Here is a 16394-nt window from a genome sequence, read left to right on the forward strand (position 1 = left end):
AGACTTTCAAGAACCGATACCAAAATACAAGGAAATACCAAGTGAAAAGAATACCAAATGGAGAAATCATCACTTGGAAGATATCATTAAAAGATACATCAAGGAATGAGATATCCATTGGAACCCACAAAATGATATCAAACTCCCAAAAGAGAGGATGGTTCCAAACAAACCAAGCTCTCTACAAAGTTTCATGATGGCACAAGTACCAAAAAGAAACGGCTTGCCGTCCACCAACACACACTTAAAATGGATCACAAGTTTAGTGTTTTATAGAAAATAGGATAGCTCCCCCACGAGTTGTGCATTATAGAGAATTTGCATTTGAATACAAAATGCACAAGGTAGGATCACCACGTTCACTATATCAGGAAAACACTAGACACGATCAAGAAAACAACAAGATCCTCAAGTGGCACGGAAGGCAATGGGAGTTGACACAAACTTGGCAAGAGATAAGGAAACAAAAGCAAACGCCAACGTGAAGATGATCAATAATTTCTACCACACATAAGTGAGTACCAATTGTCAAAAGACAAGAAGTACTTGGAAATAATTTCCGTTGGTAGATAACAATGATATCCAACATCATCTTCACACCAAACACAAGCAAATTGCAACTTGTAGAGCTAACATGCCACCTAGGAACAAGATAATTTACAATATCAACTCTAGGTGACAATATCTCAAATGTACACATTTTCTAGGCTAGTAATATACACATAGCATATTACTCCCCCATAATGTGATACCAATTAAGGATAAACAAGAGGCAAATAAACGGATCCAACAAGAGATAATTAATGGACTATTTAGAATTTGAATTTCTCATGAGAAGACATACCACATAGCAACTAGATAATCTTGAAATATCAATACTAGATGGTATTACTCATGTACACACATTTATAGGATTGTGAGGTGCACAAAGCACATCACTCCCCCATAATGGGATATTCCATTAATCTCTCACAAGAGCCAACTAAGATACAAACAAGATGCACAAAGGCTCAACGAACGACACACATGTACATGAAGTGCAAACCAACATACCTATACTTGATTACTCAAGATAAGCAATTTGGAGACACAATCATATACAACCACATGCAAGGAACAAAACCAAAACATGCAACGGGGGCAAGTAACTTTCAATGTAAGCAATTTAAGTACAAGTTACCGCAAGGAGGCACATTGGATATAAGATATAAACTTGATGATTCAATTGACTTGGCTTGAGACAATAAGAATGATGAAGTCCCCTTAATTCTTCATAATGTAGCCAAGTCTCCAATGCCCTCCAACAACACCTATTGATCAAGTATGAGCTAGTTGGTCCCCAACCAAGTTGGGTCCTAAGAGGTTAGTCACAATAGGCTTGGCTACCCAAATGGTTCTTTTCTTGACACCACTTTGAGTACCAACAAATTTGGCAAACACATTGCCAACCTTATCCTTCCCAAGAGAATAGACATCATCAATAATAATTGGGTTGGATAAGTTACCACTAGTGCATGAAGAAGCGACGTGACCTTTTTCACGACATAGGTAGCAACGCCTACTCTTTACTTTCTTCTCACTTGATTTCTCAACTTGAGAAGCATTAGCTTGAGTTTTCTTGGGAAGAGGCCTTTCTTCAACTTGAGGTTGAGAATGAGAGTGAACTTGTGGCCGCTTCCCTTGTTGCTTATTACTAATGGCCTTCTTCTTCAATGGGCAAGATCTAACATGATGCCCTTCTACTTTGCACTTGAAGCAAACAATCTTGGCCGAATTCTTGACTTGTTCTTGGCCCTTCTTTTTGTTCATCTTGGACTTCTTCTTCTTGTTGGAGTTGAATCCAAGTCCACCTTTGTCATTGGGGGATTTTTGCACTCTCAAGATGTTGTTGAGTGTAAATTTCCCTTCATGACTCTTTTCCAAGTCTTTCTTCAAAGAAGTGACTTGGGCCTTGAGCTCTTTGATTTCCTCTACATGGTTAGTCTCAACACAAGTACTAGAGGAAGTATAAGCTTCATCGTTAGAGCAACAAGGCAAGGAAAGCAATTCATCACAAGATGTACCAACATTGTGAGTAGATGAATTACAAGGACTAGCACATGGCAATATGGCATTTTGACTAGAAGTAGTGCTAGTATCCACATGAGGCTCACTAGATGTTACCTTAGCAATCATGGCCCCATGAGCTATCTTTAGCACATTATGGGATACTAGAAGATCATCATGAGAGCTTGAGAGCTTTTCATGGCTTTCTTCCAATTTCCCATAATTGCTAGATAGCAACTCAAGTTGAGCCCGTAGCTCAACGTTCTCCTTCAAAATGGATGCTTCACAAGTAATAGAGTTAGTAGCACAAGCATCATCAATAATAGCAAGAGGAGAAGGCAACTTTACAAGCTCTTTTGAATATGAAGCTTTAAGTTGAGCATAAGACTCGGTGAGTTTGATGAGCTCACTCTCAATGACCCTTGAGCCATTTTCGAGGTGCTCAAAGTCCTCAAGGAGTTTAGCATGCGCAACTTCAAGCTCCTCATTTTTAGTTTCAAAATCATTGGCCACCTCAAGAGCTCTATCACGAGATTCCCTCACTCTAGATAATTCTAGAGCAAAAGTCTCCTCAAGAGATTCCTTGGTGGTTTGTTCAAGTTCAAGAGCTTGAGAGAGGTCCGCAATCTCATTAGCGTAATCACGCTCATGACCTTCCATTTTATCAATGGTGACCTCATGCTCCTCAAGATGAGATTCCAACTCATCAATATATTTCTTGCCCTCGATAGCAATAGACATGATTTCCATGAAGTTGGAACGAGCAATTTTATTCTTAAGAAGAGTTTTAAAAATTATTTCCCCCTTAACTTTTAAGGAGGCAACATCATCATTCTCTTCATCAAAATCGACATCATCATCACTCTTGCCATCATCAATATTATCACAAGATATATTGGGATTTAAAGTGGGAGATACCTTTGAAGCCTTGGCCATAAGGCAAAAAGCAATAGATGATGATGTGGGATCCCTTGAAGCACCCTTCAAGACCACATCTTGTTCCATGGAGTGTTGGGTTTCCTCTACATTGTTAGCACAACAATTCGAGGAAATAGATACATTTTCATCATGGCAACAAGACATAGCAAGCATATCATCATGAGATTTGAGCAAGCAATTTCTACATGATATGCAAGAACTTTTAACACAAGCATGTGAAACATTTAGAGTGCTCGAAGTGTTAAAGTCCAAAGAAGGACCATTGCAATAAGATAGTGATGAAGAATCACCAAGAACAAGCACACTATCATCATTGCAATGACCACCACTACTCACCCTAACATTACCTTGTGGCAATCCACATATAGGTGAAGTAGAAGAAGTTGAGAAGGCAACACGGCCGGAGGTGGAGGGAGAACAATCATCCCCACAAATCTTGGACACACCATATTTATCTTGAAGCTTTGTCCATAACTCATGAGCATCCCGGAACGGCATGAGTTGAAATATAACTACATTGCTCAAAGCATCGAAAAGCACATTAGAAGCTTGAGCATTGAGATAAGAGTTTTTCTCATCCTCTAAAGATAATCTTTGGGGATCCTTTGGAGGAGAAAAACCCATATCTACAATTCGCTCTAAATTTGGGTCCATGACCCTAAAGAGATTAAGCATGCGAATTACCCAAACATCAAAATTTGTGCCATCGAAACTAAGAGTGTCAGAGAATCCTAATCCCCTAGTCGACATCTTTACTCTCTAGGCGGTTAAGCCTAACAAAGAGAGACGAGGCTCTGATACCAATTGAAAGATCGTGGATGTCGCCTAGAGGGGGGGGTGAATAGGCGCTTTAAAATAATTACGGTTTAGGCTTGAACAAATGCGGAATAAACCTAGCGGTTAATTTGACAAGCACAAAACCTACAACAACTAGGCTCACCTATGTGCACCAACAACTTATGCTAAGCAAGATAAACAACTAAGTGATAGCAAGATATATGACAAGAAACAATATGGCTATCACAAAGTAAAGTGCATAAGTAAAGGGTTCGGGTAAGAGATAACCGAGGCACGCGGAGACGACGATGTATCCCGAAGTTCACACCCTTGCGGATGCTAATCTCCGTTTGGAGCGGTGTGGAGGCACAATGCTCCCCAAGAAGCCACTAGGGCCACCGTAATCTCCTCACGCCCTCGCACAATGCAAGATGCCGTGATTCCACTAAGGGACCCTTGAGGGCGGTCACCGAACCCGTACAAATGGCAACCCTTGGGGGCGGTCACCGAACCCGTACACTTTGGCAACCCTTGGGGGCGGTCACCGGTACCCGTCAAATTGCTCGGGGCGATCTCCACAACCTAATTGGAGACCCCGACGCTTGCCCGGAGCTTTACACCACAATGATTGAGCTCCGAACACCACCAACCGTCTAGGGCGCCCAAGCACCCAAGAGGAACAAGCTCAAGGGCACCAAGCACCCAAGAGTAATAAGCTTCTCAACTTGTAACTTCCACGTATCACCGTGGAGAACTCAAACCGATGCACCAAATGCAATGGCAAGGGCACACGGAGTGCCCAAGTCCTTCTCTCTCAAATCCCACCGAAGCAACTAATGCTAGGGAGGAAAATGAGAGGAAGAACAAGAAGGAGAACACCAAGAACTCCAAGATCTAGATCCAAGGGGTTCCCCTCACAAAGAGGAGAAAGTGATTGGTGGAAATGTGGATCTAGATCTCCTCTCTCTTTTCCCTCAAAAACTAGCAAGAATCCATGGAGGGATTGAGAGTTAGCAAGCTCGAAGAAGGTCAACAATGGGGGAAGAACACGAGCTCAAAGGATAAGGTTCAATGGGGAAGAAGACCCCCTTTTATAGAAGGGGAAAAATCCAACCGTTATGTGCTCAGCCCGCACACGAGCGGTACTACCGCTCCACGAGCGGTACTACCGCTCTGGCGGAAGAAGCAGGGAAAAGGAGCAACCAAACATGAACCTTGGGGCGGTAGTACCGCTTATAAGCGGTACTACCGCGCACCCCAGCGGTACTACCGCTGGAGGAGCAGAACACGGGACCAAAAATGCAGCAGCGGTACTACCGCCCGACCGGAGCGGTACTACCGCTTATAGGCGGTACTACCGCCCATCAGGGCGGTACTACCGCTTATAGGTGGAACTGCCGTGCCTTACTGCCGTGCAACTACTGCAAAACTCGACACGAAAAATGCAAGACCCAAAATCGAGGCGGTACCAGCGCGGAACCGTAGCCGTACTACCGCTTATGGCCATAGGCGGTACTACCGCTTTGGACAGCGGTACTACCGCTTGGGGTGATAAGCGGTACTGCCGCTCTGGCCGCGGTACTACCGCTAGGAAACCAAAACTGCCATAACTTCTGCATATGAGCTCCGAATTGAGCAAACTCAAGCTTGTTGGATTGAGAAAGACGAGTAGCATCAAAACAGCGACTGGTTATAGTAAGAAGAGGCAGGGGAGGTATGCCAAAAAAATAGAGGAGTGAAACCTCCAACCGAGAAGAACCGGCATAACTTCCAACATCGAAAACATCATAGAAGATGCGAGTGAACTCCGTTTTCGATGAACTCGAGCTTGTCATCAAGATGACCATAAGCTCCAAAACTCACAAAGAGAAGAACCAAACAAGAACCAACAAAGATGATGCAAGGATGCAATGGTTTGAGCTCTCTATGAACGATACGATCAAGCTACTCATCGAGAGCCCCCCTTGATAGTACGGCAATCGATCCTATAACCCGGTCTCCCAACTACCATCATGAGACCGGTAAAATAGAAAACCTATCAAGAGCAAACCTTTGCCTTGCACATGGTCCACTTGAGCTAGATGATGACGATCTTGACTCCCTCAAGTTGGACCACCTTTCTTGGTTGTGTTGGCTCGATGAAGACTAGTTGATTGCTCCCCCATACTCCACTATGGGTGAGCCACTCTTCCGCACATCTTCACTAGTCCATTGTCACCACGATGGACGGCAAGCTTCAAGCATTTGATCTCTTCATGATGCTTCACTTGAACTTGCGCACCGCAACATCTTCATAAGTCCATTGTCGCCACAATGGACGGCAAGCTTCAAGCATTTGATCTCTTCATGATGCTTCACTTGAACTTGCACACCGCAACCTAACCCCACAAAGAACTCTCACAAAGATCATGGGTTAGTACACAAAGCGTAATCGACAATGCTTACCACACCATGGGATCGCTTGATCCCTCTCGGTACATCTTGTGCGCTTTGTGTGTTGATCAACTTGATTCACTCTTGACTTAGTCTTGATCAACCTTGACTCTTTCCAACTCTCTTCATTTGGATGATGTCTTGAAGGTAAACATGAATGATCACACAATCTTCTTCTTCAAGACATGCTTGCAATAAGTTCTACTCTCACATGACCAATCTTTGGATAATTCCTTAATAACACCTTGGTCACCACATAAACTCATGACCAATCTTTGGATAATTCCTTAATAACACCTTGGTCACCACATAAACTCCTTGAAACCAACACATGGACTTCAAGAAAAGCCTATGGACAAATCCTTCAAATATAACTCAAGGCAACCATTAGTCCATAGAGATTGTCATCAATTACCAAAACCAAACATGGGGGCACCGCATGTTCTTTCAACTGCCCTGCGCGACCCGCCTCTCGTTTGGCCCTGAGTCGCTGCCCCGTCTTGCGCCCGAATCCGAGCCGCCCTCGCCGGTGTCCCTCAAAACTGCAGGCGCACCGAGGCACTACCGAGCCGCATCTAGTTGATACACCGTTTTCTGCTACACACGCGGCCTTTACAGCCACCGCCCCGCGGCTGTCCTTGCTAAGCTGCCGCGTTGCTCCCTTGAGCCGCCACTCCACCTCCGCTGTGGGTGAGCCGCCCCCTGCTCCGTTGACTCGCCGTGACTCGCCGCTGGCCATGAGCCGCCCTACCTCTGTCACAGGGTTGCCACCCTGTTGTCCCGCCGCTGTTGAGCCGTCGTTCCCACGGACTTGCTTCAACCGTCACTGGAGTTGTTTCCTTCTTATCTCTAGGGTTTGAGCTCGAGTAGCTATCGTGGGGAGTTCAGAGTCAGGGGGGTCTTCGACAAAAGATATATGACAAAATTTTGACATGCCCAGCTCTCCAATGCTATCGGATGTGAAAGTTGCACTTGCTTGGCGAATTGCGGCAAAGAAATTCCACTGATTTTACCGGGTCTAAAGTAGCACTTGATGCTGCCCAGATGGCATCACTTGGTCGAATTGCTATTGGTAATAATGTGTCAGTACAACTATTATGTCCACCAGAGATACTATACGGATATGGACGCCGGAAGAGAACTGTTAGAAGGGAGAGAGAGATTTGGTGGAATAGTTTGTTGTATTGCTTGAGCCTCGTGGGCATATAAATAGGAGTACAAAGACCAACTTGGAGTACAAGACAAGGAAGGACCAAATCCTAGTCTATCCTATACTTCCTAATAATCCTTATACTCAACATCCCCCCCGTAGTCACAACAGTAGCGACGCAGACGCTGAGACTGGAGAAGAATCCGAAGGCAAGCCGACGGACACCCCCCCCCCATAGTCGCAACAGTCGATGCATCGCGGAAGTCGTGGCTGGAGTGGAAGCCGACAAGGTTGCTCAAGCAAGGCGGTAGCCCTTTGTGTCGTTTGTCGAGGTAGCCGAGAGCGTAGGGTGGTGGAGCCATGGTCGAGGTAGCCGTGCGAAGAATGTCGTGGTCGATGCCGAGTCGGGGTTGCCGGTGTCGAGGAAGTCACCATGGAGCCGCGGGCGTAAGGGGGCGCCGAGTTAGCATGGGCACAGTGGTGTCGAAGTAGTAGTGCGCCGGGGAGAAGACGGTGTTGACGAGGCGTCGTGGCGGGGTTGCCAAACCCGGGGACACGTCGTAGACGAAGGCACACGTCGGTGTTGCCAGCACCGGGCATGCGTAGACGGTCGAAGACGAAGTTGACAAAGCGCCGACCAGGTTTCCCGGCCCGGGGACACGTAGTGGATGAAGGCACGCATCAGTGTTGCCAGCACCGGGCATGCGTAGACGAGGGACCTGCACGAGCTGTACGCCATGTCAGAGAAGTCGGAGGGGCCAGCAGAGAAGAACTCGATGACGATTGCGGCGTCCATCAGCGCATGGGCGATGTCACCAACGGTGGTCGGAGTAGACGAAGTGGTCGGGGTAGATGACGGCGACGCTGGCAACGGGCTGGTGCTTGGACGAAGACGAAGGAGGTGGACGAGCGGCGGCGGCGGATACGAAAGTAGCATCAGCGGCGGCCAAAGAAGAGCGGCGGCGGCGGCCTGATGGCGGCGGCTAGGTTAGGAGTGCGGTGGTACTCGAAGTAGGCGAAGAACCCTGACAGCATGACAAAGACCGACACGGACGGTGGCGTTCCCGCGCCAAGGGAGACGGCGCGGCGCATACCACGAGAAGTCGATGCGCGGTGACGGCGGAGTAGACCGCGGGCCGCGGCGCTACGGCCCGAAGGGGCGACGCAGGGGCGGCAGGCGGGTCGGGGCGACGGCAGGGACCGCGGGCCGCGACGATGCGGCCCGAAGGGGCGACGCAACGGCGGTTCGCGAGTCGGTGCAGCCGCGGGGACGGCCTTGGGGCGGCGGCGCTGCGGCCCGACGGGGCGACGCAGCGGCAGCCCGATGCTCGATCGGCGGAGAGGCGCGCGGTACTCGGGACGATCTTCACAGGACCTGCGGAGGCGCGCATAACTGACGGGCCAGGTCGGTCGCACAGCGTAGATGAGGCGCATCGCGGCGGCGAGCGGGTGATCAAGCCGATCGCGCGCGATGTCGGGGACGCCGCTCGGTGGAGGCATGGTGGCGGCGGAGTCCGAGATGAAGCCGGCGACGACGGACGGCGTGGGACATCGTGCGGACAAGCTTGTCAACACCGGCACCCAGGCTGCCAAAGCAACTCCGGCGCCCGGGCAGCGAGGCCGACGAGCCTGACGCAGCCGTCCCGACACAGCCGAGGACGAGGCCGGCGAGGTAGACCGCCGGGCCGCGTGCAGACGTGGGTGAAGTGGATCGATGGGGCGGGCCGGCGCGCGAGCGACGGCTATAATTGGCCGTCGCATGGCGCGAGGCCGCCGGGTCGGGGCGATGCAGGTGTCCCGATCGGAGCAGGGCAGTGACGGTCGGTGCAGGGCGACAGGTGGACCGACACGCGAACGGCGGCTGGCCCTGACGGGCCGCCTCCGCGCGCGTGGCCGCCGGGTCGGAGGAGAGGCCAGCCGATCGCACCGGGGTTGGAGTAGAGGCGCACGGGGTTGACAACGGCAGCGGGCGACGCAAACCGATCAAGATTAGATAGGAAAACCAAAAAGAAAAACGCCGATCAAAACGACCAGCGAGAGAGCGAAAAAAACCCGGAGCAAGGGCTCGGGAAAAAGACTCTCTAGGGCAGCCGGCCAACACGGCCGGCTGACGAACCCTAGGTACGGGCGGCACGGCCCCCGACGGCTGTCATGGAAGCCGACCGCCCCGGGGCGGCGCGCGGGTGCGGAAGCGGCGGCGGCTAGGGTTTGGATCGTGATTAAACTGATACCATGTTAGAAGGGAGAGAGAGATTTGGTGAAATAGTTCGTTGTATTGCTTGAGCCTCGTAGGCATATAAATAAAAATACAAAGACCAATTTGAAGTACAAGACAAGGCAAGATCAAATCCTAGTCTATCCTATACTTTCTAATAATCCTTATACTCAACAAGAACAAAGGACCAAGGAGTTTGACTGAGTAAACGAAGAATGGTTCGATCTGCGGGTAGAAGCTTGTTTGCTTGGTTTGCAACCATCTGATAAGGCTAGTTATAGTGGGGAGTAACTTAGACTAGTAACATGTATATATTACTAGTCTATGTTACTATCTTTATAGTGGGGAGTAACATGGATATAATATCATGCAAGCTATCTTTATTAAGATGTAGAGTCATTTTGCCTTGGAATGTATTATGTTACAGTGACATATTATATTACTCCAACCATTTCTCCTCATTAAATACATATAATGTAAGCAAACTTTTTTTGGGATGTGTTATGTTATTTGATAAGTTACTCCCACTATGACCAGCCTGCTATCTTCCCATTTATTTTATCAATACACTTTTTTCCTCTGAGAGCAACTATACTGTCTTTAATATTTTTATCCACAAGACAATTATTCCATGCCCATGGCAGGCACGACAAGATTATCTATTGTCCAAATGCATCTGAGCAATTATTTACTTAAAAAATGGCGTTATACCACGGACACAGAACATGCGACAGCACTGACATTTGTCCGTGCCAAGCTACTCGATGGATATGTACGCAAGTCGCCGCCCCTGCTACATCAACACACGCGACTGACTTGTTGTCTGCGCCCGCGGCCGTCTCGCCCGCGGCCGTGCCGTTTCCAACACTGTGGCCGACTCTCTCCTCCGCGCCGGCTTACAACGCCGCGGCTGACTCTCCTGTCCGCACCGGCTTACAACGCTGCGACCGACTCATCTGTCTGCTCCTGTGGCCGACTCGCCCATGATTAACTTCAGCTTCACCATAGTGATCATCAACTTCTCGGCGGTTAATTTCCGGCCTAACATATCATGTGAAATCCATGCAGTATACTTTTATATTACATGTTAATTTCTTTAAAAGAGCGATTACTCTGGCTCGCAAATTCTTTACTGCATGACAAGTTGTCTACTACAAAAAGGACATTTATGTCACTAAGTTGTTGAATGACTCATACCGGAAGTATATAACAAATATTATTCAAGAACCTCGGGTCATTGGAGGGAAATAACCCAATCTTGGGGGTTATTGCCACACTGATGCAAATTTAAAGACCGTCAGAAAATTTCCGGTTTAAAAAAAATGCCGAGCAATCAGAAAGTTCCGACTCAAAAGAAAGTTTCCGGGTTATCAGAAAATATTCCGGTTCAAAATCCGGCTCAAGGGAAATCCGTCTCTCACAAAGTTTTGAGCTCTCAATATCCGGTTTAACATCCGGTTCAAGAAGAATCCATCTCTCGCAAGTTCGAGTTCTCAGAAAAATTAAAGGTTGCCAAAGAGAACTTGCTGCAGTGCGCAGTTCAAACATGGGTATCCTGCCTTATTGGCTTATCACATTATAGGTCACTTGGGGACTTCATGCTCAATGAACATAGCTATGCTTACCCTCTTGATCAGGCTTACATGCCTTATTAGTGGTGCAAGGCGTAGATAGATGCCTTATTAGTGGTGCGGGGCGTAGATAGATGCGTGGTTGGTAGCATTAACCATAGAAAGACTAAGGGTCATTAGGTCTTGCTAATAAATGGGTCTGATTGTTTGGATCCACCCCCTCTCTTTCTTGTATAGGGGTAGTAGATATAAGTTCAAGTGCTATCTATATCTATTTCGAAAAAAATGAATTCAAATTTGAATTATAAATTTTGTTCGAAATTTTGTGGGAAGTCCAGTGATTGAATGTTGGAACGTTGCGGAGCAGAAAAAAAACAGCTCCAGACAAACCGAACACATTACTTTAGGGTGAATGATGCCCAAGTGCCTGATGTAATCTTATTGTCCTCATCAAGCAAATAGGTTTTCGCAACAGCAGCTACTCTGATCAAACCATTGAGAAAACAAGCCTAACCCCAAAGCCGAATCTTGAACATCTCTAAAATAGTACATGTCATAGTTCAGCAACTTTGTGACTTCTTGTCTGGCGACTCATCGAAGGTGGATCGGGAATGCCATGTTCGACTCCGCAATGCCACAGTCATCATCATAGAGCGGCGGAATATCGCCAAGCGCCATGTCAGACCGGAGCATATCCCCTGAAAGTAAAATAAACACTTTGTTGTTATCTCAGTGATGAAATACATTTTCTTTTTTCCTTTCAGTTTGGATTTTACATCGTATACACACTGGCTTGCTCTTTGAAACTTTCTATACCCAAAAATTAGCTTCATTTTACTAATGAAAAAATATTCCGTCCGATCGGAAATAAGTGTCATGGGTTTAGTTCAAATTAGCCATTTATATCCGATCGGAGGGAGTATTATTTTCCCACTCATACATATTTTTTCTTCCAAAAATATAACGTCATTAATCTGCAAGTTAATGCAAATGTGAAATGTTCATATTATTTTTGTAACACAATTGCCCCAAAGGTACTGAAGAGAAAATGGACCTTTACACATAGTAGAAATGAGAAAACATATACTTGTTCTGCTCAAATTTGAACAAAGCACGGTCCAAAGGGAAGCCCAGCTGAATCTGAACCTCCAACGGACCAAGAACATGCTCTACGGCTCTAGTATGTAGGTTGACAATGTTGAATAACTAAGAAAATATTTGTAACAGTCAAAAGGTTACATTAACGGATATTTTTTGAATTTTGTCTCAGTGTCGCTGCCTTCGATGGTGGCTTCGCACCGGCTCTATCAGGCATGTAAACCTCCCTATAAGTATAGATATCAACTAATTTGGATGGAAATAACAAGAGAGATAAATTTGAAAACAGAAAGTTGTTAGATTCAAAAAATTCACTTGGCATTCTTAGAACAGCCAATATGAACCTTATTGACCATTTGTGTCAATTTTACCAGAAATTTGTAACATCTATTTTGTCTACTATATCATAGAACAAGTATGCGCTCCTTTTAGAACTTTGAAGTTGTATTGACAGTAATATTATCTCAACAAATTAACTCTTGAGTTGTATCTATAGCTTTATAATAATCTATAGTAAAGTCTCTACAATATTATTACATATCCATCAGTATATTATATGTATTATAGGACATGAAGTGTTCTTACCCAGTGAAACATGTGGGTCAGATAATTGAGGTACTTCGACATTCACATCAACGGCTGCATCTTTCTTTTGTAGCCGAGCCGTTCGTTACTTCTTTAGGTATTCTGCTTTCTCATTTGATAGCTCAGCATACCAACCTTGACATGTTTGTTTTCTTTGTCCGACTAATTTTTTATCAAGTTGAAGATCAGCAGTCACGGGTCTGTAGTTACACAGGCTACAAAAGGACATAACCTCATTAGTCACGATGACAAATGGTCAATCAATATAGTAGGACCGAAAGGTTATGAACAAACCATTTATACGTCTGTATGTTTTGTCACTCAGATGAGTACATTGCATAGACCTTGACGCAGAAGCAGGCGTGTTTGCTACTTGGTCCGTGGCAACACTTTCCAGAGCTGCAACCTTCTTTTCCTGGGGCTAAATGATGCTTCTGGAGAAATTCTGCTTTCTTCTCGACTGACATTTGGGCATACCACACCTGACCAGTGGCATTTTTTTTGTTGGAGATGGGAAGCTCCATTCCCCTCAATCGTTGTTATAGAAGTGCATGCTCTAGCCAATGCAACCAAAAAACCGATCTGATGGAAGAGACTAGGCAGCATATTATACGTCAACACTCCCCCTCATGTGGCTCCCTCAGGCCTAAACGTGGACCGAAAGTGGGCTGCAATATAATTGCGTCAGCCGGGTCTTGAACTCAAGAACTCTTGGCTCTGATACCATATAGAAGTGCATGTTCTAGCCAATGCAACCAAAAGACCGATCTGATGGAAGAGACTAGGCAGCACATTATACGTCAATAGTTGTGTTTGTTAGACCTTTAAACGGGGACGCTCTCTAGCATACAATAGATATCTAGATGGATAATTATTCTCCATCTGCAATATTAAAATTACAAACGATAAATCATGTGGGAACACAGAAAGGCTGCCCAATTTGGTGAAGAAAGCAACTGAAAAAGCACAATGTCTCGAGCCTGCTCTCACTGGTATTCCACCTTCAGAATTTATTTGGCCGAAACCGATATATGTAGCTCCTATTCATGGTTCTGCGAGAATACCTTAAGTTGAATATTGATTTTCATCTACGAAATAGTGTGTTACTGAATATAGTATAACAATTTATTCCCCAAAAATATGTGTTCGATTACATTCGTTTGCTCGCCAGTTTAAACAATAACTTGCTGATGTAAGAAAAAAAACATGCTGATGTAAGCTTTGTAAGTATATGTCAGTAGAGTCTTTTTTATGAACGATGATCAGGAAATATCCATTGCATTGGATAGCTTAGAAGTGAGAGTAAAATAGCACCCATAGGCCATATGTATTCAACATGCACGAAGTTGAACGTACTCTGAACCAGTGACACTGAAAATTCAATTTTGTTTCAGAAATCTGCATGCTGCTGCCGGACAGTACCTGGGCAGCGTATCCCGCCGACGCACGGCAGAGGCGGGGCCGGGCCGCGGATCAGCGACGGAGGGAGGCGCAGGTGATGGCTGGGATTGCGGTGCCGGAAGTGGACCACTCTGCTAGTCGGCGATGGGTGAGACGACGACAGCAAAGCAGCCGTGCAAGGAGGGGAGCGCGGCGCCTCTCGTGCCCATGCTCGATCTGGCTGGCATCCATGGTGCACCACGATGTGGGGCAAGCGGCAGGAGACATGGGAGGCGAGGACGACGGGCGTCGAACGGAGTCTTACAGGTGACGGCACACGCGGGGCGGCGATCTCCATAGAGGCGGAGCTGCATAGAGACAGTCGACAGAGAGGGAGCCGGAGGTGAAAAAACATGGAGAAAGGAAAGAAGGAAGGAGAAGGAAAGGGAGAGAAGGAGAAGGCAGGGGAGGAGCGGCGGGCAGCGGGCAGCGGGCTGGCGAGCTGCATCCTCTTGGACACGCCGCCGCTCCAGGACTTCTCCGTGGCCAACCTGAAGGCCACCACAACGGTCGGTTGTTCACGTGCAACCTGGCGATGGTGGTAGTCTACATTAATTTCTTCTCCTTCGCCCTGGTTGCCGCATCCAGCACCAGAAGATGGGTCGGCACCGCCATCAGATGGGCTCATCGGCGGCGGCAGTCCGCGGGGCAGCAGAGGATGATCGGCTGGGGGCGGCCGAGCGAAGGATCTACGGCGGGCGGCCAAGCGGAGGATCTACAGGGGGCGGCCGAGTGGAGGATCGTCGGGTGGAGTGGGTAGCAGAGGAGGAGGAGAGAAGGTCGTGGTGCGTTCGTGCGGCCGTTTTGTTTAGGACGAACTGATGGGGAGGATTAGAGGTGTCGGGGTCGGTAGCGTTAACCAGATTAGACTAGTCACAATGTAGAGTAACATACACTAGTAATATACACGTATCCTTAGACTATATTACTATCTTCAGCGCTCATTTGGTTGTTGGGATGGAAAACGCTGAGCAGTAAACCCCCTGAGGGGGATTTCCCTCATCATATAGGATCCCCCTCCCATTATGTGAAAATGCCGCCGTTGCCATTTGGGCACCAATGGGAAGGGAAGAAAACTGAGGGAGAAGAGCAGGAGATAGATGAAATCGAGTAGGGGATTCTCACAAATTGGAACAGAAGCAACCAACATTATAGCTTTTGGAGGGTGGACGCCAGAGGGAGTCGGATTGGTGAAATACGTTAGTCGTCGCTTGGACAGATCGAGGAGATCGGGACGTGGAGCAGGTGTTGAGGGCCAAGAAGGTTGCAAGAAAGAAATTGGGGGGGAGGGGGGGGGGGCAAGGAGGAGGACGGAGGGCGGAGGAAGAGGAACAAAGCGAGAGAGGGCGAGGCGGCTGAGTCATCGCGTCGTGAGAGAGCCCGGACGAATTCTCCTGGTGTGTGGAGGTCGGGGTGAACAACCCAAGGATTTCGGGAGGATCGGGGCGAGAAAAATCTTTCCACGATGTTACCAAACTGGTCGTCTGAAAAACCGGGGTGGAGATTGCAGGCGGGAGTCTTGCCCAGGGAAAGGACGGGGGATCCCTCGCAACCAAATGAGGCCTCATAGTGGGTAGTACTCCCTCCGGCCCGGTGTATAGGGCTCACTACCAATTTCTATTTGTTCCAAAACACCTCAAGAATAAGGCCCGCTAGAATTAATTAGCCTACTTAGGGTTTGTTTGGGACTACTCCGCTTCATCAAAATCAGTTTCACTCCACCAAATCCACTCTGGAGCAGTTTTTACAGAAGTTGTAGCACTACCAAAGAGAATGTTTGGCTTCCATGTAGCTCTAGCTTCAAGAATGAGAAATGTGGTGAAAATGATCTATTTGATTGGATGAGGGGGGAGAAACAAAGAGGTATCCATTTACTGATGACAGTGATGGGTAATTTCCTCTCAACTCTAGCTTCTAGAGTTTTCTGAAGCACCTCCTTAAGAGCTTCATAAAAAACTGGAAGTTGTACCTCAGATTCTAATTTTTTGGAGCGGCATGTCGTAGAGTTACCCCGTTTGGCTTCTGTTTTCTGAAGCGGAGCTGGATTTTAAGGAACAGAGCAGTACCAAACAAACTCTTAATTGCCCTCGCTCTCCTAAGTGAATTAACTCCTGGACGCCACATTTACTTTTTCTTAGGT

The 16394-nt window shown here is 47.2% G+C and overlaps 1 long non-coding RNA gene across 2 annotated transcripts; it reads right to left on the reverse strand.

Annotated features, from left to right (window-relative positions):
• Window positions 1-11533: 11533 nt before the first annotated feature.
• Window positions 11534-15094, reverse strand: LOC123099700 (uncharacterized). 2 transcript variants are annotated; one of them, XR_006448215.1, is made up of 4 exons: window positions 14746-15094; window positions 13109-14562; window positions 12815-13029; window positions 11534-11829 (listed from the first exon to the last, which is right to left on the reverse strand). It is a non-coding gene; the product is annotated as an uncharacterized lncRNA (long non-coding RNA). The 2 variants fall into 2 exon arrangements; XR_006448214.1 differs by having other exon boundaries at window positions 13109-15094.
• Between the last annotated feature and the right edge of the window lie 1300 nt (window positions 15095-16394).

The sequence above is a fragment of the Triticum aestivum genome, chromosome 4D (genome assembly GCF_018294505.1).
Source record: "Triticum aestivum cultivar Chinese Spring chromosome 4D, IWGSC CS RefSeq v2.1, whole genome shotgun sequence".
In the NCBI taxonomy this organism is placed as follows: domain Eukaryota; kingdom Viridiplantae; phylum Streptophyta; class Magnoliopsida; order Poales; family Poaceae; genus Triticum; species Triticum aestivum.